We start from the raw sequence: 25,689 nt of genomic DNA, 5'->3' as shown, positions 1-25,689 counted from the left end.
GGCATAAAAGCAGCGCCCACCCTGAGGTGGTTGACATTCCAGTGGGGGAGATGTAAGTATGCGCAGGTAAACCGTAGGAAAGTACCATGCCAGCCGTCTCCACAGGGTACTGTAGAGCACACAGGAGGGAACACTGCTAATGGTAGCTAATGAGCACTTACTGTCTGCTAGCATTGTGTTAAATGCGTTGTCTCATTTCCATACAGAAAGGTGTTGTTAGCATCCTGTTTCTACAGACGAGGAAACTAGAACGCAGAGAAGTTAAAGAAGTTCCCTGAGTGTATGCAGCGGTTGGAGCTGTGAGTAGAAGGGATTATCTGCTAGACTTTGGTGTTTGTACTCACTGTGGTGTGCATGGGTGGATGGGGACCCTCTGAATAGACTTGAGAGAGCTAGCCCTTGAGCCACAGCGTCGGAGTAGCTTGGGTGAGCTTCACTATGCTAGACCGCAGGGATAATGAGGAGGGAATGCGGCCGCTGCTAAGCTCGTGGCCTTATTTATCATGGTAAATACATATATAGTTTTTGGTGCAGTGGAGGAGTTGTTTTATTTGTTGACTCATAATTGAAGACTTTAGAAATCTGCAGTTCAGTGGATTTGTATGTATTTCAGGGGAAGAGAATTTGCTGGAAGTCTCTTATTCTGATATATAGGCCTTATTGTTAAGGACACAGCAATAGATGCCAAATTATATGACTAAGAATTCTGTCACATTGCGTTTTTTTTCCCCAGGGGAGGTGCCCTGACCTTGGGTTTTCTGTGAGTTTGAGGTTTTAGAGAAGTTTTGACTCCACAGTTAGCACATTTCAGCTTGTGCTAAATTTAAAACAATCGAGCACGTATATATTTAGTCATCGTTAAATGTTTTTGTGCATCTTACTTCCGTCAGTCTTTGTGGTTCTGTGAGATAGGTGGTGTTACTCCCACGGAACACATGAGCAACCTGAGACTTAGTGGTTAAATATATTACCCAACTCACATAGCTAGTGAGTGATAACACCAGAAAAAAATAGGCCAAAGAAGAGTAAACAAGTATTTATTAGTTCTCTTTTGAGCATGTACCTCAGGGTCTTCCAGCTCAAGTGCCCATGATAAAAGAGTAGGACAGACCTCGGTGAACTGGCTGGCATATGACCAGTCTGAAGGTCGCAGTTGCTGCTCAGCTCCAGTTGCTTATTGCTGTCTGAGGAAGGGGTCTGGTGTCCCTGGATCTTCTGAGGGATGATATTCTTTTGGTTTTTTATTTGTATTTTATTTAAAAAAATTTTAATTTTAATCCCAATGAGGGATAATATTCTTTTTTTTGGCTGGGAGAGGATAATATTCTTGAGGGGGCATTCAAGAGATGCTTAAAATCTGGATTTTAATGAATTTAATTTTAAAAATTTGCCATTTAAAAAACTGCTGTATAGACCAAAGCACGTCTGCAGGCTATGTACAGTCCAGGCTGCCTGATTATGAACTCTCATCTACCTGATGACTGAAATTTTGGTACCCACTGTTCAGAACAGGAGGTACAACACATGTAATGATTATTGATCAGAAGTCTACTGGTAAATTGCCAGAGTAGGGTATATTGTAATTAACATACTGATTGTGTTTGGGGAAGTGACGGAGTGAATACTTTTGTTATATCATCAGGCTAATTTTCAGGAGGGATAGGATTTAGATGAGGAGATGACCTTGTAATACTTTTGTTTTGTGTTCTTAGCACCTTTTTTTTTTTTTTTTAAGATTTTACTTATTTATTTGACAGAGATCATAAGCAGGCAGAGAGAGAGGGGGAAGCAGGCTCGCCACTGAGCAGAGAACCCGATGTGGGGCTCGCAGGACCCTGAGATCATGACCTGAGCCAAAGGCAGAGGTTTTAACTCACTGAGCCACACAGGCGCCCCTGTTCTTAGCACTTTAAATGCTACCAGATTCTTGTCTTTTGGTCCTCTTTGTAGTACATGAAGTGAATGAACAAGGAGAGTAATTATAAATTCTTGAGATGAAGAAACTGGTGCCTAGTGAATGACAGTTTAGTAGAAAGTGCACCAGATTGAGAGGGACTCGAATTCTGAATTCAGTATGCCACTAACAGCCTTTTGATTTTGGTCATTTACAAATCCTTGAATCTTTTTCCCATCTGGATAATAATGAGGAGCTCAACTCAAGTCCTGCTAAGGTCTTTCCAGGATGCCACGCTTCCTGGTTCTAAATGACACTTTTAAAGTCACACAAGTGATTATCGGCAGACCCCAGTGGAGAATGGAGATCTAAAATGCTGCTCTTTCTCTCATGATGGCAGGTAGGGAGCTACTCCTCAGCTCTTCCCTCTGGTCTGTGTTCATCACTAATTCTGGGAAAGGACCTTCATAGGCCAGGTGCTTCCCAAATGCATACAGTGGTTTGTTGACTTTATATATACAAGATTGAAAGGGGGCATAGAGACACCTAGCATAGTGAGAGAAATATGGCCAGGGAGTTCCCAGCCCAAGGGTTTATTTTTATTTTAATACCCAGCCTCCACAAGGTGAGAATTGAAGAAAGATTGTTCTTCTACGTACTGGTTTTCATTCATACTCTATCGTATAAGGAAATAGCATAGAATATAAAATGAAGAAAATAAATCCTGACCAACCACTCAAAATTTATTATCTCTGGTTGGCAGCAATCTAGGTATACAGAGGAAATAGATTTAATAGAGGAAACAAAATTTGAACCCAAAGAAGAAAACAGTTTTAAGTAATTGAAAGTGAGAAAAATGGGAGAAACCACTTAAACGACAAAACTTAAAATCTGGGAACAGCAAGAAGGTACTAAAATAACTATTGGAATTAGATTATAGTAATCACTTGTGAAATAGAGTATCATGTCACATTTACTCCTAAATATATGCATTGTTAGATTTTCATATCCTATACTTGAGTATATTTTTATAAGTTTGGGTATATTTTTATTTTATGCTTTTATTGATGCAGATAAAATGGACTGAATATGTAAAACTTAAAAAAAAATAACATTTTTAGCTCCCTGTGGATTTATCTTAAGGTACTATATTATAACTAAGTACTCTTTAGTAGAGAAAATGGTAGAAAATTATTGGAAGGACTAATTTTCTTTCTAAAGCAATTTTTTAAAAAAACAGTGTATTTTGGGGGCACCTGGGTGGCTCAGTGGGTTAAGCCACTGCCTCCGGCTCAGGTCATGATCCCAGAGTCCTGGGATCAAGTCCCACATTGGGCTCTCTGCTTAGCAGGGAGCCTGCTTCTCCCCCCGCACTGCCTGCCTCTCTGCCTACTTGTGATCTCTGTCTGTCAAATAAATAAATAAATCTTTAAAAAAAAAAAAAAAAAAAGCAGTGTATTTTTAATCTGAGCTTCCATAGTTGCTGATGTAAAGGACGAAGAAGACCTGAGGTTGAATCTTGAAGCCATGTGAGGTGGGACTTTAGAGTCCCAGACACCTGGATTGGAATGCTGGCTCTGTTATTAACTGTGTGAGCTGGATAGTCTGCAAACTGAGGCCAGCACTGCCAGTCTCATCTGGGGCTCAGGAGGATTAAATGAAACCACTTATGTGAGTACCTGGTACTAATGATGCTTCTGGAGAGGTGCAGGTACCAGTGTGCAGGGACATAACGCATTTAGAGACAGTATAATGTGATGAGAAATGACTCTGTGGAGTGTCGTGAAGAAGTGAGACTCATTTTCATGTCTGGATGATGGGATGAGTCTTGTTAATTTCTAGTTGTGCTCTGTGAATTAGTGTGCCTACCAAGAGTGCACTGTTGAGGCGTTTCCACGTATGCTTCTTTTTGGTATAGGGAGGGTTGAATGAAGTCATCTGTTTAGGTTAAATGAATTGATCTGGTAATAACAATAAGGACTTCCAATTGCTTATATTACCTTTTTTTTGGTGTGCCATGACTGCCCTTTGAAGTTGTAAAAACAAGGGCTATGGTACTCTCCTTGTCTCCATCTTAACAAATGCTGAAATGGAAGCTTGAAGTAAAGTGATTGAAGACGGAGAGCAGCTTGAAGTAAAGTGATTGAAGACGGAGAGCTGATAATGACAAAGCTTGAATTCAAACCTTTGGAAGTGTTTTGTTTCGTTTTACTGTGAACGCAGTAGTTTTGTCACTATTTCATGCTGTTTTAGATTTGGTTGCTGGCCCTTGTTTTAGGACGGTCGTCAACTCTGGCTCTTCTTACTCCTTTAAACTTAATGCCTGCAGAAAGTTGTTACTGATTATATTGTGTAAGTGTTTGGTTACAGGTATAATCTTATAATACAAAGTTTTTCTTTGTTTTTTTTTTTTAAGATTTTATTTATTTATTTGACAGAGATCACAGGTAGGCAGAGCGGCAGGCAGAGAGAGAGGAAGGGAAGCAGTCTCCCCACCGAGCAGAGAGCCCGATATGGGGCTCGATCCCAGGACCCTGGGATCATGACCTGAGGCAAAGGCAGAGGCTTTAACCCACTGAGCCACCCAGGTGCCCCTTATAATACAAAATTTTAAAGATTTAATAAAACTCTAATCATAATAGTATTGCTAGCAGAGATTGGTGGTGATTGGTTACAAATATATTGCTAATGGGAATAGAATTGGTAAAAATTTTCTGGAGAGCACCTTCACAGTACTTATCCAAGCCTTAAAAAATAAGTCATGCAAGTCTTTTGAGCTTGTGATTCCATTTAAATTTTAAATTTTAAATTTTAAATAAAAACTTGAAAATGTTTTCAAGTTTTTATTTAAATTCAGTTAACATAGAGTGTAAGGTTAGTTTCAGGTGAATTTGTGATTCATCACTTACATTTGAAATCTGGGGCTCACCAAAAAGTGCCTTCCTTAATCCCCATCACCCATTTAACCATTTAACCCTTCCCCCTGCCCACCTCCCTCCCAGCAACCCTCTGCCCCGCTCCCCTGCTTATGCACCCGTGCACGCTCTCTTTCTCTCTCTCTCTCTCACGTGAATAAATAAAATCTTTAAAAAAAAATAGAATATGGTTTCATGTATGTTGACATAAATGATGTTGAGGTACCCAGGCTAGCCTTTCTCTCCTCCCCCAAAATTCTCTTTAAGACAATATCATGGAGGGGCGCCTGGGTGGCTCAGTTGGTTAAGCCTCTGCCTTGGGCTCAGGTCATGATCTTGGGGTCCTGGAATTAAGCTCCATATCCTGCTTCCTGCTTAGTGTGAAGGCTGCTTCTTCCTCTCCCACTCCCCCTGCTTGTGTTCCCTCTCTCGCTGTGTTTCTCTCTGTCAAATAAATAAATAAAATCTTAAAAACAACAAAAAAAAGAAAAAACAGTATCATGGAAGAAGAGTTGTATTTGTGTTGGTGGTACCAGTGTCCTCTTTAGTGGCCAGTGGGAGAGTGGTAGCCTTGTGACAGCTGTCTTTCAGAGTACACTCCTGTCTCTGTGAGGTTGGACATTGGTATATGGAGCTTTTATGTGACTTGAATGCTTATATATTGGAAAGTGCTCTTTTGGTATGGGAAATTATAAGTGTGATTTTCTGTCTGTTTTTCTGAGAAAAAAAGTCAAAATTTAGGTTTTAATTTTTATGCTAACAGTATTTTAAGAAGTATGAATATTAGACTGTCATGATGAATTGGTGCTTTTCTCATTGTCATGTGTTTCATAATTGAAATTGCAGTAGTTTCCGCATGTACATATCAGCAAGATGGCCAGTTAGGGTTGTTGTTGTTGTGGTTGTTGTCGTAAATGGTTATTCTCCTATATACGATATAAAAAACATGCAGAAATTTTAACGATGTATTTGAGCATATTTAAATTAGGAAAATACCAGGCAAGATGTTTCTTTTCGTAAACTGCTTCTGTCCAAAGCATTCTGTATATTATCAGAATGAAAAATGACAGCACTTTGTCATCTGTTCAAATTGATATTGCACTCTATGCAGTGACAGCTGAAAAGGCCCACAGGTGCCATATAAAGAGGTGACCATGTTGTCATATTTCATTTCGGCATCCCTCTGCAAAGCTATAATTACCTAATTAGGTTGTTAATTAGGAGATTAGCATTTCACTATATTGATAGAATGCTCTTTACCAGCGTGGGGCTAGATACAGATTTGTCTGCCCTAATTTATAATCTCTGCCTTTTTTGTACTTATTTATTTGCTTAAGTTCCTGATGTGGGGCAATTCAGTTTACCTGAGAAACAGTTTGTTTGTAAGCTAATGAAGCTTTGATCACTGGATTAAAGTTGCTGAGTTAAAATGTGAACAGAATTAAAAGTGTGGTCCCATCCCCAAAACGATAATAAAAATTCTTGAGTTGGTAGAATCTGTATGCTTGTTTGCATAGGCAACAAATACATAATAAGACAATTGTTGTTACACAAAAAAAATCCAAATACAAAACCTAAGTCTGAAATGCGATAGAGATTTATTAATCCTAAACTGGACGAAGGCAATTATTTAGTTCTCTTGAATAATAAACGTCTGTCACTTACACTGGAGACTTATAAAATATGTTAAGTATTTTGAACATGTTTCAAAACTGAAGCTTGGTTAATGACTTTGGAACAAACGTATTCAGTCTTGTATTTAGACTTTCTTAGATAGCCATCATGCAAGGTTTATCTCATTTGTTTCTTCTGTCCGTTAGTCTGTGCTTGGAACATTCTCTTCTCACGGCCTTTGCAGTCCTGAGTGCTTCTGGAATTTGAAGTATTTCACAGTAACCTTCACTTGGTGAACTGTGTGGAGTAAGGGGCATTTCTATCAAGTGTGTCCAAACTTTTTTTGTGGGAGCAGGGAATGGGGCCAGCAACATGATGATTTTCGTGTATTTCCACTCCAGTGTACATGCTTTGACTGGAATGCTTATAATTTGCGTTTCATGTAGCTTTTCTGATCTTTCCAATTAAGGAGATTCAGAGTTTTAGGAGTGCGTGTTAGGAGCTCCATTCCCACTGTGGTAGTAGTTTTAGCTCCTTTTGATATAATCACAATGAGAGCCGTTGTTGTGGAAAGTGCAAGTGTACTTAAGTCCCTTTTCTGTGCAATTGTTAGGAAGAATTGCATTTGTTGATAATGTTCTTTACAATGAAGAAATATTTTAAAATATTTGTATATGAAGAAAATATCATGTGAAATCTTTTAGCAAGTGAAGATTTTGCTTAATTGTAATCATTCACGTATTGGTCAGTGTATGCTGAGTATCCGCGAGGCACTAGGCATATGTCTGGGTATTGAGCAATGAAAACCCCAGACACTGACTCTGCTCTCATGCGACCTGCCGTCTAGTACAGACTAGTTCGAGAAGTATTTAGTAATGGGAGTGGAGGCGAGTATGGAGGAGTATCTACTCTGACCTTGATAAGGTCAGACCTTCCTGGGGCAAGTGAAGTTGAGTTGGGATCTGAAGGGGGAGGGAGCAAACTGAGCCAGTAGAAGGATGGAGAAAACTGCTCTGGGCAGAGCTATTCAAAAGCTTGAAAAAAACTGAAACGTGAGTTTGGCTGGAGTCAAAAGAAGTAGAGGGGTAAGTAGAAGGTGGAGCTGCAGATGTAGGCAAGGTTCAGTTTTATTACAGTTTGGGAAGTAACCGAAGGATTTTAAAGACAAGTTAGGAAACAAGTTAGGTGAGAGATGGTGGCTTGGGTAGGTTCTGGAGATAAAGAAAAGGGAATGAAATCGAAAGCAAGAAGAGGGTGCATAGGATTAATTACATGGCTGTAGGTTTCACAGAAAGAAAGGAGTCAAGGATTCTAATTTGGACATTGTAATTGTTTTACAATTTTCGGTATGACATTCTCACACTTAAATGTACTTTAGTACATCAGAGAGAAGAGGTCATGAGACTTCTTTTTCAGTATGACCAAAACACGTACAGTACTACTGACTAGTTTTCTTTGAGGTGAATTGGGAAGAATACTCATATTTGAGTCTCGCTTTTGGTTCCTGCATTGTGACCGCAGCTTTGTGGGGTATGCGATAATATCTTACTGAGGTCCAGAGAAACTGCGATTTTCCCAGTTTTCTGTTGCTGGGTTACTGGGTGGTGAAATTGGGAGCATGCGGTAGCTCTCCGGAGCCTTGTGTTTTCTACCGGGCCATATTGCTTTTCTGGTTTTATCCCCTTCTGTTTGTTTATTCCAAAGAAGAGAAGTAGTTCCCAAGGACCAGTTGCCAACAGAGGCATTGTGTTGTTAACTCTGTGGCTTCTCCTGCCCAGCTCTAGTGTGGGTTAAAGTGCCTGGTGCTTTGGTAGGAGAAGCTATGACTGCACCTGAATGTTTCAGCAAAGTCCCAAGATTCTGCTGGGATTTCTGGCACTAGGATTTAATCTTCCTAAATAGAAATGTAGATTAGTTACCTCCATACAAGTTCACTAACATATATGAAAGTTCTCCTTTTCTTTTGGAAAAGACTTGGAAGCTCCCATTTTTGCATGAGGAATTTCATCTGTCTTTGGTATAATCAACCTATATTGCGAAGTGTTTAAAAAATGTCATGGTTGCAGCTTCCTCCACTGTTCAGTTAAGTGATTTGTCGGCATAATTATGTTAGAATCTTCTGAAGGAGAAGAAATCGGGGATGCAGCGTGGATTCTAGCCTTCCTGTGTTTCTACACCACCCCCCTTTTTAAAATTAGGATATAAGTCTTAATGCTGTAAAATTTCCCCCTTTAAAGTGTACAATTTTATATTCACAAGGTTGTATAACCGTCATCACTATATAATTCGAGAACATTTTTATCACCCAAAAGGAAGACCCATACCCACAAGTAGTCGCTCCTCATTCCTCCCTCCCACAGCCCCTGGCAACCATTAATCTACTGAACCTTTCATATGAATGGAGTCATACATTATGTGGCCTTTTGTGTTTGGCTTCTTTTACTTAGCATAATATTTTCAGTGTTCAAATATGTTGTAACATGTATCAGTACTTCATTCCTTTTTATGGCTGAATAATATTCCATTGTGTGGAGATACCACATTTTGCTTATCCATTCACGAGGTGATGGAAATATGTTTTTTTCCCACTCTTTGGCCATTGTGAATAATACTGCTGTGAACATTCCTGTGCAAGTTTTTGTGTGAGCCTGTGTTTTCTGCTCTTTTGGAATGGATTGCTGGGTCATGTGGTAACTCTGCTTAACATTTTATAAAGAACTTCCAACCATTTTCAAAAGTGGCTGCACAATTTTGCATTCTCACCAGCAGTGTATAAGACCTGTCCCCTTTTTGCTTCTGCTCTCTTCAGGCTCTGTTGCTCTGGTTTGGGGTGGAAGCTCCCTTAGGCTCTAGGAGTTTCATGAGCCCTTTGTCTTGATAAATGGGTAATATTCCATTTTCCTTTTTCCACCAGGTTTATTCTCCAAGCATATATGTACCAGGCCTTATATTAGACATTAGTGACAGGAAACCAAATAAGGCTTTTAGTCTTTTCCTCTCAAGGACTTCCCAATTCAGTGTTTGGAACTTCTTATTAGATAATGGTGGGGAGAGGGAAACGCCAGTGAAGAAAGTAACTGCCTAGGAATTTGTGAATTTCCACAGCATGGATCCTAACTTTAGAATCTAGGGAAAGATTATCTTGGTTTTCACAGCTTCTAGGATTTCTTTTTCTTGCCCCCTCCTTTGACTCTTGCTATTCCTTGGATTTTGTTTCTAAGTTACTGCTCTTCTTTCCTTACATGTTTTCCCTGGATAAGTTCATTCACATCTATAGCTTCATCTGTCATACATATGTTGATATCTTCCAAATTTGCTCAGATCTTTCTCCTAGGCTTCAGATTTGCATATCCTTTGTGTATCACTTATATGTTGTAGTCTCTCAAACTCACTCAGACCTCATTCCTGGGCTGTCAGGTTTACATCATGATGAATCTGTTTGGGTACTCCATAGATACCTCAGGTTCACTGCATCTGAATAATTCCTCATTTTCCCTCTACCTATTAAGCTGCTCCTATTTTTGAGTTTACAGTTTCATTTGTTGGCTCTCATGCAGGCCATAGAGTCTGCTCTTCTCCTTCGCTGTCCACATCCAGTCACCCAGTTCTAGCAGTTTTATTTTCTTCATATTTCTTACCTATTTCCTAAAATTTTTGACCTTTCACTTCCTTACTTCAGATTTCATCATCTTTCCCTGAGCTATAGTCACAGCTTCATAACTAATCTTATGTCTTGTCCATCAGATTGATCTGTGCACCTGCCAGAACAGTCTCTCTGAAGTGCTCATCTCTGAAGAACTCTGTGTAGTCTTAGCTACTCAATACACATTCTGCTGTTTCTTGTTTTAATGCCTTATCTCATGTTGTCTCTTCTACTTGCAAGAGATGTTTGTCTCTTTGACTCTTCTTCCAGCCATCCAGCTTCTCATCTTTGAAGATTCATCTTAGAGCAAGGAGTAATTGCAATAGTGATTATAGACGTTTGTATATGGTTCCTCATGGGCCAGACACTGTTATATGCACATAACATGAGAATTCATTAAATCCTCCCAACAATCTTTTGAGATAGACACCAGAATTATTCCTGTTTACAGATGGGCAAACAGAGGCACTGAAATTGTTACTTTGCCTAGGTCCCACAGTGAGTGATTAGCGAAGTTCAGATTTGAACCCAAGCAGTCTGATGCTTGATTGCTTGCTCTTTATCTCTCCTACATACCCTTTGTCAACGTACCTGATTCTCTGTGCTTCCCCCACCTCAAAAGTTAGTTATCTTCATCCTGCTTCTGTAGTAACCTGTGCATGGCCCAAAGTTAATCTGAAGTCCGTAGATAGATCTGGAGCAAATTTTATTTTTAACATTTTTGATCAAGGAGGCAGCATTATAGATTAGTTAATTTCATGCCCTCCCCCTCCCCCCATTTTTCTTAAGGAGACTAAGTTGGAAGTAATCACTTTGCATTGTCCTGATCTTAGTCATTCATCTCTGTGAAGACTTGTCTGAATATCTAGTTTTATTTAGAGATTTTTTCCTTTGTGTTTCCATAGTACTTTGTTATAGAATCCTCTAGCATTGTTCTCACTCTTTATTTTTTAAAAATTTTTTATTTAAATTCAGTTTAATTAACATATACTGTATTGTTAGTTTCAGAGGTAGAATTCAGTGATTCATCAGTTGCCTACAACATTCAGTGGTCATTACATCATGTGCCTTCCCTAATGCCCGTCACCCAGTTACCCCCCATCCTGTCACCCACCTCCCCTCCAGCAACTCTCAGTTAGTTCCTGATAGTTCAAAGTCTCTTATGGTTTGCCTCCCTCTCTGTTTTCATCTTATTTTATTTTTCCTTCCCTTCCCCTATGTTCATGTTTTGTTTCTTAAATTCCAATTATGAGTGAACTCTTTATTGTGACCATTTATGTACTTATCTCCTCTTCTTGACTCCCTTGCTTGCCTGCTGGGGATAGGGAATAAGACTTATTACTTTATACTCCTCACTGCCAGCATGGAGGAGGTATTTCTGCTTGTTGAATGAATAGGGAAGTCTGCTTATACCCATATTTAGATTAGTGAGAGAAGAGGATTAAGAGGAGTGTCATGAAATGGACTTACATTGGAAATTTAAGGCAGCATATAGTAATTGTGTGGAGCAGGAAGTCTGGAGTCAGGTTACATACTTTATCCTGGCTCTACCTTTTTCTAATTTTGTGACCTTGAGTAAGTCTATGCCTCAGTTTACTGATTTGTAAAACATAAATAATAATAGAATCTACCTCACAATTTTGGAAGTGATGTGTGAGAGCTTGCTAAATAAATAAGCAACCTTCTGGAATCCAGAGAATTGATTATACTACTTAAATTGTATTTTGTGAAACATTTTTCCTCTGTAGAACATCATAGGCAGAATGAAGCCAATCCTGCTGCCTTATCCTCATTTTGATTCATGTAGTGATGGTTTAAAAAGAAAAATAAAAAATGTAGAGTAGAAGGTTGTAAACAAAATGGCTGGCAGTTAGCGTAGTTTTGTTAATAACAATAATAGCAATTATCATTTACTGAGGTTATGAAAGCTCCATTCAAGTGAAAGTATAAAGCACCTTTCAAAATCACATAAAAATAGTTTAGAGATTATCTGACAGTTTAGATGATCTCATTGCTGTCTTTCATTCATTAGAAGTTGAATGAGTTTGTAAATATTCTTTTTCTAAGTATTCCTATGAAGTAGAGAGGACATAGATTATGGGTATTTCCCTGCTGAGGAAACAAGAGTCAGGGATACCTGACTCACTCGAAGTCATTCCATTGTTAGTCCTGAGGCAAGCTAGAGACGAGAAATTCCAGATGTGTTTACTGTTACAGTTCTAGAAACCATTTTCTATACATAATAGCATTAAAAAAAACCAGGTGGTCATAATGCCCATTCAGCTCAGTCAAGCCCATTCAGCCCACTCAGTTTTGTAATGGGTTTCTGCCAAAATGTTGATACTATTCAAATCTTTGTCAAAGGGAATTCCTTGAACTTCTATTCTTAGAGTCTGAACCATGGCACAGTGATATAAGTAAAATCCGCAATAGATTTCTTTTTTCCTTTGAAGCAAAAACACAAACTTTTTTGTTGGACTCTAGGGTACACTCCCAACCATAACTCCTTCTTCTCGAATGTGCTTGGAATAGAATTTGACAGCTGGAAGTCACTTCTTAGAGTTCAGACTCCCCATGTAACAGATGCAGAAATGGACTGATATGTAAAACAGGTTTAAAGAGGCTTAAAGAAGTGACTTGTCCAAGGCCATGTAATTAGATCCCTGGTAATTAGGGAATTGGAATTCAGGTTTCCTGAGTGGTGCTTGGAGTAAACTGTGTTGCTTCCATTAATTGATGATGTGGTTAGCCTGAGAGCCAGGTAAGTGCAAACATAACTCTCTTGAATTCTTCTGTTTAAGCAAACTGCAAACATCAAGGAGACAATAAAAAAAAAATCTTAGGCTGTAGTAGGATACTTACCTACTGAACCAGCACTATGGATAAGGGTCCTTTTTTGGAAAATCATGGCACAACCCTTTGGGAGCAAGAAAGATCCATTTGTTCATCTGTTGATTCCACGCTGAGCTCTTATTGGATGCCAGCCACATTCTACTAGAATCTGGCAGCACAGTGATGAATAAGACGGTGTCCTTAAGGAGCTTAGCGTTTAGACAAGAAAACCAACATATAAATAAATAATTATTAAAAAAAAACCCAGTGTGATTAGTTTATTCATTCATTTATTCATTCCTTCAGACTTTAATATAGCAGCCAGAGAGATCCTTTTTAAATGTGATTTAGATCATATCACAGTCCTCTGGTGGTTCTCCACTTTACTTGGAGTAAAAGAAGAGTCCTTAGAATAGCTTGTAAGGCTGTGCATGTTTGTTCCACTCTTCAAGACCTCATCCTCTACTACTTGCTTCCTCGATGAGCTCCTTGCTACTTCAACAGCGCTAGGCATGCTACCCTCACTGGGCAATGCACTTCCCTTCAGAAGCTTACATGACTCGTTCTCTTACCTCCTTCAGATGTTAACTCAAACATCAGGTTCTGGGTAAAACATTCCTTGACTACCTTATTTACAGTTGCAGCCGTGGCTCAGCACCTGGAATGCCCATCTCTCTTCCTTGTGCTGTCTTTTTCCATTGCACTTCTAATCTCCTGTATAATTTACTTCTCTGTTTTGTCTGTCTCCCCATTAGAATGTGAACTCCACGAGAACAGGACTTTCTGCTTTGTTTTCTGCTGCACTCTTTGCATCTAGAATAGTGCCTTGCACATGGTAGGCTTCAATCAATATTTGTTCAATGAAAAATTCAACAAACACATAATATCTTCTATTAACAGTGTGCTAGATTAATTATTTGGTGGAAGTAGTGACAAAGTGCAGTGCAGTGGGACTGCAGAGAAGGGAGCAGCTAACCTGGTCTGTGGGATTTGTCAGGGGGGTTTCCTGGAAGAACTGACCATTGTGAGCTGGATTTTGAAGAATCGGTAGGAGGTAGCCAGATGAAGAAGGGTGGATAGGCTTCAGATCCAGCTTGATGAGATAGACTTGCCTTTGTTTGGGCTTTGATTTTCCTTAGGGTATATTAAAATTTCAGTAAACATACTAGGAGTGAAACTTGTTTAGTACCTGAGAAGATTTGAGCATAGATTTTAGTAGCAAAATTGTATAGTTTAGTTTCAGTATCAGTGAAACTGTTCCAAGGGCGTTGGAAATGACCACAAATTTAGTGGCTTCATAGCATCACAGCTGGGTTTCTCTACCTTGGCGTCAGTGATACTGACCTCTGTGGGGGGTAGAGTTCTTTGTCATGGGTGCTGTTCTCTGCATTGTAGGATGTTTAACAGATCTTTGGCACTTATCCACTAGATGCTAACAGTATGACAGCCAGAAATATCTCCAGACATTGCCAAATGTCCCAGGAAGCAAAATTGCCTTCCAGTTGAGAACCACCACATTAGAATCACTGCATTGTTGGGGTCTAGACATTCCTGCCTTTAACAACTTTACAGATGACAGGGAGGGGGAGTCTTAATTCAGTGACCACATTTCTGATGCTAGAATTGGATCAAGAAGTTTGAAATTGGCAGTTCCTTATACATGGTATTCATACAACTAACTGTATTGAAGGTAGAAGTGGAGTGCTTTTAAAGCAGCTGGGACCCTGCAAATTGGAGAAGAGTTCACAGAGGATGCAGTTCTTGAGTTGTACTTCGAAGAATAAGGTTTATAATGGAGAGGGGCACATCTCAGGGGATTATCATTGCCAAATGTGTTCATTTGGACTGTGTTCAGAGAGTTCTGGGAGTTGCCTGCTGGGAAGAAGGGGCAGATGGTAAAACTGTGTTGTAGAGAGAAAATGTGTATGAAGGCAAAGGGGTCTAGGCTGTTTTCCTGTAGTGTGTATCTTCATTTCTCTTGCTACATAACACATTACTACAAACTTAGTGTTTGCTTAAGACATTACAGAATTCTTATCTCTTAGTGGGTTGGGAGTCATGACTTCATCTGGGTTTTCTGCTGAGGGTCTCAACAGGACGATACTAAGCTGTCAGTTGGCTCCAGCCTCATCTGGAGGTTCGACTAGGGAAAGATCTCTTTCCAAGCTCCTTCAGGTTGTTGGTGGAATTCATTTCCTTGTGGCTCTGTAACTGAGGTCCTCATTTTCTTGCTGTCTGTTAACTGGAGCCACTCTCAGCTCCTACAGGCCATTCCCAGGTTCTTGCCATATATTATTCCATAATTTGGCTGTTTGCTTCTTCAAGGTCAGCGGGAAAATCTCTCTTTTCGGTTGCCCAGGATGGCATCTTCTATAACAGAAAGTAATCAAGGGTATAACTTTCCCTACACCTCCCCCCAACACTTTTGCTGTATACTCTGTTGGCTAGGTTTTATCCACACTAAAGGGGTGGGTATGACGTAATTGCATGGTTATCAAGAGACAATTTCTGGAGCCATCTTAGAATTCCGACCGCCATATACAACTTTTAGCTCCTTGAAGGCAATGGCCAAGTCTTTTTTCATTTCTCGCTCAGAATTGTATCTCTGGCGCCTGGCACATAGTAAGTGCCTTATAAATATTTGTCAAATGAATGACATCAGTGAATATTTGGTAGACAGTTGAGTGCTGTTTATGGTTTCAGCTCCTATACTGGTAATTTTATGTTGGGAAGCAGTCTAGTTTCTCTGGCATTATTCATTTCTTCACTCTAGGTAAAATGATAAACATTTTTACCTGAAATATTAAAGTAAAACCTCAAATTATTTGTTTATTATCACAAGCGTCAATCAAATCTATTATGTCAGAGAAACAGCACCCACTGGAAAAATAATTTAGGGCTACACTGCAGCAAACTAGCAGATTTCTTTCTTTTTTTTTTTATTTTTGAAGATTTTACTTATTTATTTGAGAGAGAGGGAGAGAGAGCACCGAGGGAAAGGGAGAAGCAGACTCCCCGCTGAGCAGAGCCTGATGCAGGGCACGATTCCAGGACCCCAAGATCGTGACTTCAGTTAAGGCAGACGCTTACCCGACTGAGCCACCCAGGTACCCCAAACTAGCAGATTGCTTTTAACGACCAGAAATGTTGGCATATTTGGAGTTTTGAGGGTGGTGGGTGGGTAGATTGTCTGAGGTTTCACATCTATTGCTAGCTATTAAACATTTCAAAACATTTTGAAAATACTGATTGTTTTATGGTGTTATTAGTAGTCATAGTTTTTTTTTTTTTTTTTAAAGATTTCATTTTTAGGGGCACCTGGGTGGGTCAGTGGGTTAAGCCTCTGCCTTCGGCTTGGGTCATGATCTCAGGGTCCTGGGTTTGAACCCTGCATTGGGCTTTCTGCTCAGCAGGGAGCCCGCTTCCCCCTCTCTCTCTCTGCCTGCCTCTCTGCCTACTTGTGATCTCTGTCTGTCAAATAAATAAATAAAATCTTTAAAAAAAAAAAAAAAGATTTCATTTTTAAGTAATCTCTACACTCAGTGTGGGGCTCGAACTTCAACCCCAAGATCAAGAGTCGCATGCTTTGCTGACTGAGCCAGTCAGGCGTCCCTGCCGTTGTTCCTCATACTAGTCATGGGAAACATCTATTGAGCAAAATTTAGATCTTGAATTGCCCATTGATAAAGTGCCATTTTGTCTTCACAAAATCAAGTATTTCTGATATCCAAGCCAATATTTCTCCACTAGACCTTGCTGTTTAGACTGGGTTTATGAGATCCCAGTACATGCCAAGGAGCGCTAGAAGCCACAAAGTAAGCATGACCCATATTCCTAGACTATCAATTTTAGTGTTATTTTCAAAGGTAAAACTTTTTTCCTGTTAAAACAAATACAGGTATAGTATATTATAGAATGGAAAATATGAATGAACTGTAAAAGTAAATTTCTTATAGCATTACTTTAGGTGGCTCCTCCAACCTTCTTTCAAACCTTGATTTATGGTCACTCTCCTCTGCCCTTTAGGTGTGTTCGTGGACAGAGAGGCACTATACTGTACCAGGCTCCCTTTAACTGGATCTTGGCAGATGGTAAGATTCGGAGACATTTCAGGTGGAGGTTAGTGGTACAAGAAAAACCAAGGGTCAGGGTCCCTTTGTCCAAAGGAGATATTTTATTATAGGAGGGAAAACCTGGTCTCCTGGTAGGTTGGTAGGGGTCTGGCTGGTCTCAGATGGCCTCAGTTACTTATCAGGAGATCTCAGCAGGATAGCTGGAATGATGGACAACTGAGCCTTTCTACAGGTCAGTTATCCCAAGGTCCTTTTTTTTTTTTTTTTTATTCTTTCCCCCCCCCCCACCCCTGCAAGCTTCTTTCAGTGATTCTCATATGTTACAAAGAAAGTGACAGCAGAAGTTTGCAAGGTCTCTTAAGGCTGAGGTTTAGAAGTTACTTTCATTACATTCTGTTGGTCAAAGTAAATCAGAGGGTGAGGCCAGATTCAAGGGGTAGGGAAATAGACTCTTCTTCTTGATAGGAGGAGCTGTAAAGACTGGCCTTTAAGAAACCCAGCATGTGGGCACCTGGGTGGCTCAGTCCTTAAGCATCTGCCTTCGGCTCAGGTCATGATCCCAGGGTCCTGGGATCAAGTCCCACATCAGGCTCCCCGCTCTGTAGGAAGCCCACTTTTCCCTCTCCCACTCCCCCTGCTTGTGTTCCCTCCCTCGGTGTGTGTCACTCTGTCAAATAAATAAATAAAATCTTAAAAAAAAGAAAAGAAAAAAGAAACCCACCATGTGATCATGGACAAGTTACTTAGTTCCTTTAAGTCTTAGTTTTTTAAATTTGTAAAATGGAGATGATATTAATATCTACCCCTTAAGGTGGTCGTAAGGACGAAATATGTTGTCACATGAACGTACAGCTGATAGTAAGAGTTCAGTAAACATCATCTATTATTCTTCTTGAATGTCTGCCTAATGAAATCCCGGTCATCCCTGGGACCTTCTTCCTTCCTAAAGCCTCTGTAACTTGTCTTTTGGAAAACAGACGTAGTGTCTCATTTGATGGTTAGTATGTATTGCCTTATGTTAGGTTTATACATATATGCAGTGTAGCTCATCTGCTGGAGTTTGTAAGCCTCTGGAAGGTGCAGGCCAACGTTCATCTAATTTTTTGTAGGATTCCCAGTGCCTTACTTGCAATGATGTTTAGTGAATGAATCCCCCTATTATTTAAAAGAAGATACAAGCATTTCTTTTCTGTTGTTTTGGGTCTAACAAGTACTTTTCTGAAAGGAAAAATTAAACTCTCCAGCTATAGAGTCTCACTATTCACTGTTTAATGAAATTAGACATATTCACATGGAGATTTTAATTCTCGAAAGGAACAAAAAACTTAATTTTTGCTGGTCTAAAAAATAAATGAAGATTTCATGTAGAGTTATATTAGAGTTAGAAAAGGATTTAAAAACAATAAAGTATGTTTTATTTTATTAGTCAATTTCAATAATTTTCAAATTCCAGGAGGTATGAACTCTGAACTTTACTAGATCAAAAGATGTCCAAATCTTAATAAAGGGGTCTGTTGGTTTTCATACATGAAAGATTTTGTATATAATAAAAAGCCTTTTGTTTTCCTAAGTTGTGGTCATTCCTTGTTGTGCAAATGTAACACTTTTAAGGAATCCTGTGTAGGAATCAGGTCTGACTTGAAGTTGATGCTAATAGCATGAAGTCGGGGTACAGTGAGTAAAGGTAAAAAAAAAAAAAAAATCTCGCATCTGCTGTTACATGTTGTTAACTCCCTCAGCAGACGTTAAATCATTTCAAGTACAATAATAGTGTGGGAGGTAAATTAACTAACCATTAACAATCTTATAAATACACAATTAACATGCCAACATTTATATGACACATTGATGGGGCAGCAGTAATTTTTGATTGGGAGTTTGCAGACCTTGGAGAAGCCTCAGGCTGTTGCTTATTCAGACAAGTTTTCACAGATTGCAGGTAAGGGGGCTTGAAGTCTGTCTGGCAGAGGGAAGTAGGTATATAGAGTGTTTGAAAATCTAGGAAGGGGAACTTCCTTTTAATCATTGGCTGGACGTGAGCATTTTAAGTCATGTTTAAGACCCATCTCAGGTCCTTAGGGAGTGAAGAAGTATAGGGAGGGCTCATTTGCTCATGCTTGGGTTATCTCAGATATGGACTTTGTTTGCAACTGAAGTTGCATAAATCTCTAGGGGTTTTAAAAAAATGCAAGATGCTTACATGCAACTCAGAATTTAAAGTAAACCTTTCCTCTGTGGTTTCAGGTCAACAAGTAGGTGATCTCTGAAGTTTGTTTCTCTTGTAAAATTTTGTGACTTATTTTTAGACAACCATTATGTGCATTGCTTATTTCTTGCTGTTGTACAAATCACGGTTGCATGAGTCGAGGGAAGGCTAAGGGTCTAGTCTGCTGCGTAACACATTTCCTGTATTGTGTCTTCCATGAAGACCCATTACAGAAATTTCTCTAGGAACCCAGAACCCAGTGAACTCAACAACAGGATCTTTAAAAATCTCATTTATTACGACTGTTATAATTCTTTGTTACTTTTTGTTTGGGGAGGCCTCAGACTTAGTAACTGTCTGGCTTTGGGCAAGTTTTTATTTGCTTCAGTTTTTCCTTCTGTAAAATGGGGATAAAAATATTACCTCCTAGAGTTATTTTGAAAATCCATCTAAAAAAGAAAGAGCAAGCCTAGCTTTTGTAATAAATAAGGTTAGTTATTGTAATTGCTTTTTGCTTCTGAGATTCTACAGTCTTCCTGTGGCAAATGTACAAGATCTTACAACATTTGTCCAGAGTTCCTTACCCTTTGCCACTTCGCTCATCTACTTTTTTACTATGTTGTATCTTGTGTTTTTCTATAACCCTTTGCAAACAAAGTTTGGAGAATGTATATGTATGAAGCTATTATTAAAAATATACTTGTATTGTATAGACTTGATAGCATTAAAACCTACTAAAAATTTACTCCCCTGTATAGGGCATGTTCCAAGTTAACACAGGCGAGTTACATGGTTATTAATGCACACAAATGGTCACGTAAAGTGGTAATAACATCTAGATTGCACCTGGAACAACACTTAGCACATAGTAGGAACTTCATAAATATTTGTTGAATGAATGAATGAAGTATAAAAGGAGACCCACCCAGTACATTTAAAATGGCTGTGTCACTTTGGGATATCTCATGTCCTCCAACTCTGTGTGGATGTCCCTTTTGCTTTCATTTTTGCAAAACAAATGTCTATGCTTTGAAAGGAACCTGTAGTTAAAAAGTGGGAGAATCTGTGAAAAGTAGGACATCTTGGGGAACAGACCTCCTGGGAGCTGAAATTGTTTATCTAGGTAGCCTAAAGCTATATAAAAAGGACCAGTTATCTCCAAGTCAAGAATTGGTAACATTCAGGGAAGATGTTCAGGGCCCAAATAAACTGTATTTCTAAAAATGTAAAGTAGCATTTCTAAACCATGTTCTGTGAATCTCTCTCTCTCTCCCTCTCTCTTTTTTTAAAAGATCTATTATATTTGAGAGACGGAGATAATGAGAGAGAGCAGGAGCGGGAAGGAAAGGGAGAAGCAGGCTTGCTGCTCAGCAGGGGCTCGATGCAGGGCTGGATCCCAGGACACTGGGATCGTGGCCTGATCCTAAGGCAGACGCTTAGCTGACTGAGCCCCTGTGAATCTCTTATACATTGATAGGTGTTATTGTAGGAAAAAATGTTTAAGGATCAGATAAATTTGGGATTTGGGATGTCTTCACTCTTAGAGATTCACACTATACATTAGTTATTTAAAAGCATTGGGAAGTCTGTAATTAAATAGCAAGAAGAAAACTTATTTAATTTTGTTTAATGTGGCATTTCTTAGACATTTTTAAAAAATTTTAAAAATTGTAATATATAGCAAAATTGACCATTTTAGCCATTTTTAAGAGTATAGTTCAATGACATTAAGTATATTCACATTGTAGTGCAACCATCACCACCATCAGTCTCCAGAACTTTTTCATCTTCCCAAATTTAAACATGCTTTAAAAATACTCCACATTCACCTCTCCCTCCAGCCCCTGGCATCTGCCATTCTGCTTTCTGTCTCTATGAATCTGACTATTCTAGGTGCTTCATATAAGTGGAATCATATACTTTGTCTTTTTTGTGACTTATTTCATTGAGCATAATCTCCTCAGGGTTCATCCATGTTGTGGCATGTGTCAGAATTTTCTTCCTTTTTAAGGCTGAAGAACATCCTGTTGTACGTATATACCACATTTTGTTTATCCATTCTCTACCAGCTATTTTTAATGACTGTGTAGTATTCTGTTACTTGCATGTGTTGTGACATACTCATTACTGATGGATGTTTAGGTTACTTTCAGACTTTCAGTATAATAAATAATCCTGAGATAAATATTTTTGCGTAGTCATCTCCTAAGGGAAAATCCTGCAAGTAGGGTTGCCCAGAAGGTACTCATACTTTGATAGATGATACCACATTACCCTCTAAAAAGTCTCAATTTTAATTCATTTTTACAGTGCATGGGAGGACTCATTTCTCTGAACCCTGCCAATGTTATATTTTAAAAATCTTTGATCTTTGCACAACTGATTAGAGAGAATAACTTGTTTTCATCTGTGTTTGGAATATCTTTGTCTTAGAAATCAAATCTACCTTCAAATGATAATTCGCTGCTCTTAAAGTGATTTTGGTTCTGAAATGTAGTGTTGGGGTAAGTTGACGGTGTCCCAACGTGACAGGTCTGGTTTTGTTTTGTTTTGTTTTTAAGGATTTTATTTGTTTGTTAGAAAGGCTCCATCTGAGTACCCTGGGGTCATGACCTGAGCTGAAGGCAGACACTTAACCAACTGAGCCGCCCAGATGTCCCCCAAGGTGACAGTTTTGAAAGGCACATTGAAGAGAGTCTCTTGTATCTGTATTAATGGAAAAGCAATCCTTTCTTTATAATCATACTATATATGACATATTCAAAGATGACTTATCTCTACAACAAAATTATATTGTCTTTGGAAGTCAGACAGCAACTGTTACTGAATTTTTTCCTTGGGTAAGATGCTTGTTGCGAGAAGGGATGTGGTGTTGTGTCTCCTGTCCTTTTGGAACTTACAGCCTAAGTCTTCAAATACATGTCATGGTAGGTGGAAGGCACACTTCCCAGGGCAGACTTCTTGGAATTCTCTATGAGAACTGGTATTGGATAATACTTGTTGAGTGAATCCTACAGATTCCTCATTGTATGAAGTCACAGTATACCAATAGAGAAGATATCTGCTCCTGTTGGGGATTTTGGGACCTCTGTTCCACAGGGGTAAAGTTAGGGACTTCGTATGTGCCTTCAGAAGTATTTGCCCATAACTCTTTTCTTCATAAGGGGTGATGGAGCAGATCTATTTTCCTAAAAAAATACACACACACACACACACACACACACACACACACACACACACACACACTCTCTCTCTCTCTCTCTCTCTCTCTCTCTCTCTCTGATTCTCTTGAGGGTACTCAAGTATACTTTTGTTGCTTTGCCCTTTGCCATTTGACTTGTTAGTGCCAGAACACCCACTAAATGTGTTGCCTCTCGCTCAAGCCCTTGTTTTTTGCAAGGGATAGTTACTCAGTATGAAATTGAAAGCACCTGTCCTTTGCTAGTGACTAGCGCCTTACTCTCCTGGAGGAGACACTGTGATTGCTATGAGGATGTCGGCAGTTTTGACCATCTGTGATGTTCTGATTTTGTTACAAAACAAATATTCTCATTTATAAGTAATTCCATGATTGTATACAACTCTTTGTGGTTTTATAAGTAATTCTTATTTTTACAGGTGAAATTTAAATGCTCCCCTGTGATTCTGTAATGTTTTTCTGATTAATACGCTTAAAATGGTAGGCTGACATTAATATTTCTGAGACTTGGAGGGATCTCATTGTATTAGGAAATACACCAGGACAGTATTAGGTTCTAAACTTAAAAAAAAAAGATTTACTTATTTGTCAGAGAGAGAGCAAGCACAAGCAGGGGGAGCGGCAGGCAGAGGGAGAAGCAGGCTCCCCACTGAGCAAGGAGCCCGATGCAGACTCAGTCCCAGGACCCTGGGATCGTGGCCTGAGCCCAAGGCAGATGTTTAACTAACTGAGCCCCCCAGGCATCCCTAGGTTATAAACTTTTTGATTCAGGGGTGCCTTACCTTGGCATTTCCCATTAGCCTCAGTGTAAAATAATGACTCACTAAATATATTTGAAGGAAAAAATGAAGATTAGTGTAATTCATTTGATTAGAGATGTTCCTCAATTAAACTTTCTCTTAATCTCAGTATCTTTATTTTAAGATCTACCAAGTGATGTCAGTAGACTGTTACTAGACAAAAATTTTTAAAAACCTCTGTTGGTTATAATGATTTATTGGCTAGATTTCCCACTATGTTCCATTTCTAGAAGAAACAAATGACAAGAAAATCTAGTGTTGTAGGTCTTTCTAAAAATAAAACTTTCTGGGACTGTTCTGGGGACATAATCATTCCAGCTTTCATGTTCCTTGCATCTCATAATGATTTTAGAGGAGGAGAAAGGTGACCCAGGTGACATGCAGAGTCCTCTGTCAGAAAGGAAGCACACATTATTTTACGTGCTGTGCACTTACTAAAAAAGGATGAATATTGATATATTTTAGGATTATTTTAAATAAGAATTGAAAGCTGAAGTTAGCAGTGATTATTTTTACCATCATCTTTGTTATTATTAATTGCAGCCAATATTTAATTATGTGTCAGGTGCTCTTTTGAGCACTTTCCCTAAATTACCTTATATATCCTCTCATTCCTGGAATTCCGTTTCATTAATGAAGAAAGAAAACAGCCTCAAAGAGGTTAAGGTTATTTTTTTTTAAGATTTTATTTATTTATTTGACAGAGAGAGCTCGCAAGTAGAGAGGCAGGCAGAGAGAGAGGGGGGAAGCAGGCTCCCTGCTGAGCAGAGAGCCCGACGTAGGGCTCGATCCCAGGACCCTGGGATCATGACCCGAGCCGAAAGCAGAGGCCTTAACCCACTGAGCCACCCAGGCGCCCCGGTTAAGGTTATTTTGACTGAAATCACATAGCCAGCAAGTGGTAGGGTGAGGATTTGAACCCAGTTTGACCTGTAGGTCCTTATCCTGACCAGTGTCCTCTAATACAGTAGCCCCCCCTCATCTGCAGGGGGTGCACTCTAAGACTTGCAGTTGATGCCTGAAACCATGGATGGTACCAAACCCCATGTGTACTATTGTTTCTCCTATATATACCTAGCTACGATAAAATTTAATTTTCGAATTAGACACAGTAAGAGATTAACAACAACAATAATAAAACAGAACAATTACAACAATATACTGGAATAAAAGTTATGTGAATGTAGTCTCTCAGAATATCTTATTATACCACGATCAGTGTTCTTGTGATGATGTGAGGTGATAAAATGCCTACATGATGAGACAAAGTGAGGTGAATAACATAGGTATTGTGACATAGCATTAGGCTTCTAATCTATTTTCTTAAAGATTTTATTTATTTGACAGAGAGAGAGCACAAGCAGGGGGAGGGTTAGAGGGAGAGGAAGAAGCAAGTTCCCCACTGAGAGGGGAACCCAATTCGGGACTTGATCCCAGGACCCTGGGATCAGGACCTGAGCCAAAAACAGACACTTAATCTACTGAGCCACCCAGGCTTCCTAGGCTACTATTATTGACCTGATGATACATCAGAAGGAGAATCATCTGCTGTTGGACGTCTGTTGATCACGAGTAACTGAAATTGCAGAAAATGAAACCACAGATGAGGGGAGACTGCCATATTTTCTTTTTTGAATATTCCCATTAAACTGAGGAGGTACCTCAGTTTCCAGAATAAACATCATATTGTTTCCAGAATAAACATCATTTTAGTTTCAGCAGGATTAGGGAAGCAGTTCTTACGTTGAGGTTTCTAAGAAACTAATTTGGTAGCAGAGAAGTTTGATTAATAAAGTAAAATGCTAGGGCACCCGGGTGGCTCAGTCAGTTACACATCCTACTGTTAATATCGGCTCAGGCCATTGTCTCAGGGTCCTGAGATCGAGCCCTATACCAGGCTCTGCACTGGGCGTGGAGCCTGCTTGAGATTCTCTCTCTCCCTCTGCCCCACCCTGCCCCTCTTAAATGAAATGAAATAAAATAAAAGCATAATACTATCTTAAACCAGAAAAAAGGAAAATGTATTTATTGAACAAAATTACTTTGGTGGTTCATTTTTATTAATTCCTAGTAACTGAAGTATTGTCTGTGTTCTTTTAGTTACCTCACAGCCATATGACAAAGGGGGAAATGTAAACGAAAGAAGTACAGGTTCACACTTTTGCACATAATTTGAGGAAAATACAACTTGTTTCCCCATGACCTTATAAAGTAATGAGGAGACTGAATGGAGTTGAAGGGAGAAAGAAAGGAAAATTTATTGTTTTTTAACAGTAATTATGTGCTTTGAGTGGCCTAAGGAGTCACTATTACTTGTTTTGCAAGAGAGGAAGCCATCCTCTCTGATACCATGGAGATCTCATTGACTAGAGCTGTAGCCCCTAGTGCTTATAAGGATTTCCTTTCAGCCTAGATTTAATCCTCGTAAGCTCCTAGGTACAGGGATAAATGTTGATTTTCAAGGTACCATTTTACTAATTTGAATTTGTTTGAAAAATGATTCAGTCATTTTC

General features: G+C 39.2%; 1 protein-coding gene across 11 annotated transcripts in view; it reads left to right on the top strand.

The window, feature by feature from the left end:
• The window catches only part of LOC111145709 (mitogen-activated protein kinase associated protein 1), a 250,961-nt gene that overhangs the window by 2,604 nt on the left and 222,668 nt on the right, over nucleotides 1-25,689 (top strand). For 4 of the 11 annotated variants that reach the window (XM_022500841.1, XM_022500848.1, XM_022500847.1 and 1 more), the window contains exons 2-3: nucleotides 207-299; nucleotides 16,925-16,989. The exons of 1 other annotated variant lie outside the window; for it this stretch is intronic. The gene's annotated coding sequence lies outside the window, so the exon portion shown is untranslated. Of the gene's footprint in view, nucleotides 1-206; nucleotides 300-15,975; nucleotides 16,006-16,924; nucleotides 16,990-25,689 lie in introns of those variants that run through there. 6 more of the 11 variants (XM_022500849.1, XM_022500850.1, XM_022500852.1 and 3 more) reach the window with 3 other exon arrangements.

The sequence above is a fragment of the Enhydra lutris genome, unplaced genomic scaffold (assembly GCF_002288905.1).
Source record: "Enhydra lutris kenyoni isolate GAN:26980312 unplaced genomic scaffold, ASM228890v2 scaffoldscaffold13, whole genome shotgun sequence".
NCBI classification, from domain to species: domain Eukaryota; kingdom Metazoa; phylum Chordata; class Mammalia; order Carnivora; family Mustelidae; genus Enhydra; species Enhydra lutris.
Note: the sequence above shows the minus strand (reverse complement) of the source record. Positions and strands in the feature narration are given on the sequence as shown.